Genomic DNA, 6,000 nt, shown 5'->3' with positions numbered 1-6,000 from the left:
AGCTTTCACTGAAAGCTTGGCTGGCTAGTAAGCCATGTCTAATTCCTGGACTGGAGCTTTAGATTAACATTGCAAGATTCCTGGAATTCCTATTAAAAATTTTGAAATCCTTATTTTCCTTTTCAAAATAATTTTCGAAAAATATACAAAAAAAATTTATAAAATCATAAAAACAAAAAATTTGATGTTTCTTATTTGAGTCTAGAGTCAATTTTTAAGTTTGGTGTCAATTGCATGTTTATCTCTTTCTTGCATTTTTCGAAAATTCATGCATTGCATTCTTCATGATCTTCAAGTTGTTCTTGATGAATCCTGTTGTTTGATCTTCATATTTTCTTGTTGTGTGTTGCATCTTGTTTTTCATATGCATTTTTGCATTCATAGTATCTAAAAACTAAAAATTTCTAAGTTTGGTGTCTAGCATGTTCTTCTTTTCTTCAAAATTTTCAAAAATAAGTTCTTGGTGTTCATCTTGACATTCATAGTGTTCTTGCATGCATCATTTGTTTTGATCCAAAACTTTCATGCATTGAGTCTTTTTATTGTTTTTCTCTCTCATCATTAAAAATTCAAAAAATAAAAAAAATATATCTTTTCCTTATTTCACTCATAAATTTCGAAAATTTGAGTTGACTTTTTCAGAACTTTTTAAAATTTAGTTGTTTCTTATAAGTCAAGTCAAATTTTCAATTTAAAAATTATATCTTTTTCAAATCTTTTTCAAAAATCAAATCTTTTTTATTTTTCTTTCATAATTTTCGAAAATTTCAAATTGATTTTCAAAAATCTTTTTTTTATTTTGTTTCATAATTTCAAAATCTTTACTAACAATTAATGTGATTGATTCAAAAATTTTAAGTTCGTTACTTGCCTAATAAGATAGGTTCAATATTTAAATTTTAAAATCATATCTTTCTGTTTCTTGTTAGTCAAGTAATCAACTTTAATTTTCAAAATCAAATCTTTTTAAATTTCTTTTTCAAATCTTTTTCAAAATAAATTTCAATCACATCTTTTTTAAAATTAATTTCAAAATCTTTTCTAACTTCTTGTCTTTTCAAAATTTGATTTTCAAATCTTTTTCAATTAACCACTTAACTTTTTGTTTGATTCTTATCTTTTTCAAAACTACCTAACTAACTCTCTCTCTCTAATTTTCGAAAATCCCTTCCCTCTTTTTCAAAATTCAATTTTAATTAACTAATTGTTTTAAATTTCAATTTAAATTAGTTTCATTTTTCTTTCTAATTTTTGAATTCTAACTTTGATTTTAAATTAAAAACAAAAATATTTTTATTTTATTTTATTTAATTTTCGAATTCTCTTATCTCTCATCCTCTTCTATTTATTTATTTATCTATTAACACCCCTCTTTCACTCAAAAATTCGAACCCACTCCTCTCCCCTGTGTTTGGATTCTTATCTTTTTCTTTCGTTACTCTTCTCTTCTTATACTTACATAAGGAATCTCTATACTGTGACATAGAGGATTCCATATTTTCTTTTGTGTTCTCTTCTTTTTCATATGAGCAGGAACAAGGATAAGAACATTCTTGTTGAAGCTGATCCTGAACCTGAAAGGACTCTGAAGAGGAAGCTAAGGGAAGCTAAAGCACAACTCTCTAGAGAAAATCTGACAGAAAATTTCGAAAAAGAAGGAGACATGGCCGAAAATAATAACAATGCAAGGAAGATGCTTGGTGACTTTACTGCACCAAATTCCAACTTACATGGAAGAAGCATCGCAATCCCTGCCATTGGAGCAAACAATTTTGAGCTAAAGCCTCAATTAGTTTCTCTGATTCAACAGAACTGCAAGTTTCATGGACTTCCATTAGAAGATCCTTTTCAGTTCTTAACTGAATTCTTGCAGATCTGTGATACTGTTAAGACCAATGGGTTGACTCCGAGGTCTATAGGCTTATGCTTTTCCCGTTTGCTGTAAGAGACAGAGCTAGAATATGGTTGGACTCTCAACCTAAAGATAGCCTGAACTCTTGGGATAAGCTGGTCACGGCTTTCTTAGCCAAGTTCTTTCCTCCTCAAAAGCTTAGCAAGCTTAGAGTGGATGTTCAAACATTCAAACAGAAAGAAGGTGAATCCCTCTATGAAGCTTGGGAGAGATACAAGAAACTGACCAAAAAGTGTCTTTCTGATATGCTTTCAGAATGGACCATCCTGGATATATTCTATGATGGTCTGTCTGAATTATCAAAGATATCATTGGACCATTCTGCAGGTGGATCCATTCACCTAAAGAAAATTCCTGCAGAAGCTCAGGACTCATTGACATGGTTGCAAATAACCAGTTCATGTACACTTCTGAAAGGAATCCTGTGAGTAATGGGACGCCGCAGAGGAAGGGAGTTCTTGAAATTGATGCTCTGAATGCCATATTGGCTCAGAACAAAATATTGACTTAGCAAGTCAATATGATTTCTCAGAGTCTAAATGGAATGCAAGCTGCATCCAACAGTACTCAAGAGGCATCTTCTGAAGAAGAAGCTTATGATCCTGAGAACCCTGCAATAGCAGAGGTGAATTACATAGGGGAACCCTATGGAAACACCTATAATCCCTCATGGAGAAATCATCCAAATTTCTCATGGAAGGATCAACAAAAGCCTCAATAAGGCTTTAATAATGGTGGAAGAAACAGGTTTAGCAATAGCAAGCCTTTTCCATCATCCACTCAACAACAGACAGAGAATTCTGAGCATAATCTATCTAGCTTAGCAAATATAGTCTCTGATCTATCTAAGGCCACTTTAAGTTTTATGAATGAAACAAGGTCCTCCATTAGAAATTTGGAGGCACAAGTGGGTCAGCTGAGTAAAAGGGTCACTGAAACTCCTCCTAGTACTCTCCCAAGCAATACAGAAGAGAATCCACAAAGAGAATGCAAGACTATTACCTTGCTTGGTGTGGCCGAACCCAAAGAGGAGGAGGAAGACGTGAATCCTAGTGAGGCAGCCCTCCTAGGACACTCATTGACCAATAAAGAGTTTCCCTTTGAGGAACCAAAGGAATCTGAGGCTCATCTAGAGACCATAGAGATTCCATTGAACCTCCTTCTGCCCTTCATGAGCTCTGATGAGTATTCATCCTCTGAAGAGAATGAAGACATTGCTGAAGAGCAAGTTGCTAAGTACCTTGGTGCAATCATGAAGCTGAATGCCAAATTATTTGGTAATGAGACTTGGGAAGATGAACCTCCCTTGCTCACCAATGAACTGAATGCATTGGATAAGCAGAAATTACCTCAAAAGAAACAGGATCCTAGTAAATTCCTAATTCCCTGTAACATAGGCATCATGACCTTTGAGAAGGCTCTGTGTGACCTGGGGTCAGGAATAAACTTAATGCCACTCTCTGTAATGGAGAAACTTGGGATCTTTGAGGTGCAAGCTGCCAGAATCTCATTAGAGATGGCAGACAACTCAAGAAAACAGGCTTATGGAGTAGTAGAGGATGTGCTAGTAAAGGTTGAAGGCCTTTACATCCCTGCTGATTTCATAGTCCTAGACACTGGGAAGGATGAGGATGACTCCATCATCCTTGGAAGACCCTTCCTAGCCACAGCAAAAGCTGTGATTGATGTGGACAGAGGAGAGTTGGTCCTTCAACTAAATGAGGACAACCTTGTGTTTAAAACTCAAGGATCTCCTTCTGTAACCATGGAGAGTAAGCATGAAAAGCTTCTCTCACTGCAGAGTCAACCAAAGCCCCCACAGTCAAACTCTAAGTTTGGTGTTGGAAGGCTACAACCAAACTCTAAGTTTGGTGTTGAACCCCCACATTCAAACTCTAAGTTTGGTATTGGGAGCTCCCAACAATGCTCTGAATATCTGTGAAGCTCCATGAGAGCTCACTGTCAAGCTACTGACATTAAAAAAGCGCTTGTTGGGAGGCAACCCAATGTTATTTAATTATATCTATTTTATATTTTTTTTATTATTTCGTGTTTTATTAGGTTGATGATCATGTGGAGTCACAAAAACTACTGAAAAATAAAAAACAGAATGAAAAACAGCATTAAAAATAGCACACCCTAGAGGAGGAGCATTCTGGCGTTTAAACGCCAGAAACAAGCATCTGTTTGGACAAGCCCCAAGCTGGCGTTTAACGCTAGAAACAAGCATCTACCTGGTGTTAAACGCCAGAAACGGGCTACATTTGGGCGTTTAACGCCAGAAACAAGTAGCAGTCTGGCGTTAAACGCCAGGATTGCACAGCAAGGGCGTTTTACACGCCTAATTAGAGCAGGGATGTTAAGTCCTTGGCCCCACTGGATTTGTGGACCCCACAGGATCCCCACAAGATCTGTGGATCCCACAGGATCCCTACCACTTCTTCTCTCCTCTTCACACCTTTTCATAACTCTCTTCCCCAAATACCCTTCACCAATCACCTCACTCACTCTTCCCCATCATCTCTTCACCACTCACATCCATCCACTCTTCCCCATAAACCCCACCTACCTCCAAAATTCAAACTCTTTTCCCTGCCAAACCCAACCCTAATGGCCGAACCCTAAACCTTCCCCACTCCTATATAAACCCCTCATTCCTTCTTCATTTTCACACAACACAACCCTTTCTTCTTAACCTTGGCCGAATACACACCTCTATCCCTCTCCTCCATTCTTCTTCTTCTCCTCCTTCTTTCCCTCTTCTTTTGCTCGGGACGAGCAAACATTTTAAGTTTGGTGTGGTAAAAGCATAGTTTTTTATTTTTCATAACCATTAATGGCACCTAAGGCTAGAGAAACCTCAAGAAAGAGGAAAGGGAAGGCAAAAGCTTCCACCTCTGAGTCATGGGAGATGGAGAGATTCATCTCAAAGGTCCATCAAGACCACTTCTATGAAGTTGTGGCCAAGAAAAAGTGATCGCTGAGGTTCCTTTCAAGCTCAAAAAGAATGAGAATCCGGAGATCCGACTTAAGATCCAAAGAAGAGGTTGGGAAGTTCTCACCAACCCCTTTCAATAAGTCGGGATCCTAATGGTTCAAGAGTTCTATGGAAATGCATGGATCACTAGGAACCATGATCAAAGTGTGAACGCGAATCCAAAGCATTGGCTTACCATGGTTCGGGGGAAATACTTAGATTTCAGTCTGGAAAATGTAAGGCTGGCGTTCAACTTGCCAATGATGGAAGAAAACGCACTCCCTTACACTAGAAGGGTCAACTTTGATCAAAGGTTGGACCAAGTCCTCATGGACATATGTGTAGAAGGAGCTCAATGGAAGGTTGACTCAAGAGGCAAGCCGGTTCAATTGAGAAGACTGGACCTTAAGCCTGTAGCTAGAGGATGGTTGGAGTTCATTCAACGCTTAATCATTCCTACTAGCAACCAGTCTGAAGTTACTGTAGACCGGGCCATCATGATCCATAGTATCATGATTGGGGAGGAAGTGGAGGTTCATGAGATTATACCTCAAGAACTCTACAAGGTGGCGACAAGTCCTCCACTTTGGCAAGGTTAGCCTTTCCTCACCTTATTTGCCATCTATGCAATTTTGCTGGGATTGACATAGAGGGAGACATTCTCATTGATGAGGATAAGCCCATCACTAAGAAAAGGATGGAGCAAACAAGAGAGCATGGATCTCAACAAGAGCATGAGAAAATTCCTCATCATGAAATCCCTGAGATGCCTCAGGGGATGCACTTCCCTCCACAAAACTATTGGGAGCAAATCAACACCTCCCTAGGAGAATTAAGTTCCAACATGGGACAACTAAGGATGGAGCACCAAGAGCACTCCATCATCCTCCATGAGATTAGAGAAGATTAAAGAGCTATGAAAGAGGAACAACAAAGACAAGGAAGAGACATAGAGGAGCTCAAGAGCACCATTGGTTCTTCAAGAAGAGGAAGACGCCACCCTCACTAAGGTGGACCCGTTCCTTAATCTCCTTGTTCTTATTTTCCTGTTTTTCGATTTTTGAGCCTTATGTTTTATTTATGTTCGTGTCTTTACTATATGATCATTGGT

At 38.1% G+C, this 6,000-nt stretch overlaps 1 non-coding gene across 1 annotated transcript; it reads right to left on the bottom strand.

The window, feature by feature from the left end:
- Positions 1 to 2,055: 2,055 nt before the first annotated feature.
- On the bottom strand, positions 2,056 to 2,163 carry LOC148544756 (small nucleolar RNA R71). The gene has a single exon (XR_015900280.1). It is a non-coding gene; the product is annotated as a small nucleolar RNA R71 (small nucleolar RNA).
- Between the last annotated feature and the right edge of the window lie 3,837 nt (positions 2,164 to 6,000).

This window comes from Arachis ipaensis, chromosome B9, assembly GCF_059453495.1.
Source record: "Arachis ipaensis isolate K30076 ecotype BB chromosome B9, ASM5945349v1, whole genome shotgun sequence".
NCBI lineage: Eukaryota > Viridiplantae > Streptophyta > Magnoliopsida > Fabales > Fabaceae > Arachis > Arachis ipaensis.
Note: the sequence above shows the minus strand (reverse complement) of the source record. Positions and strands in the feature narration are given on the sequence as shown.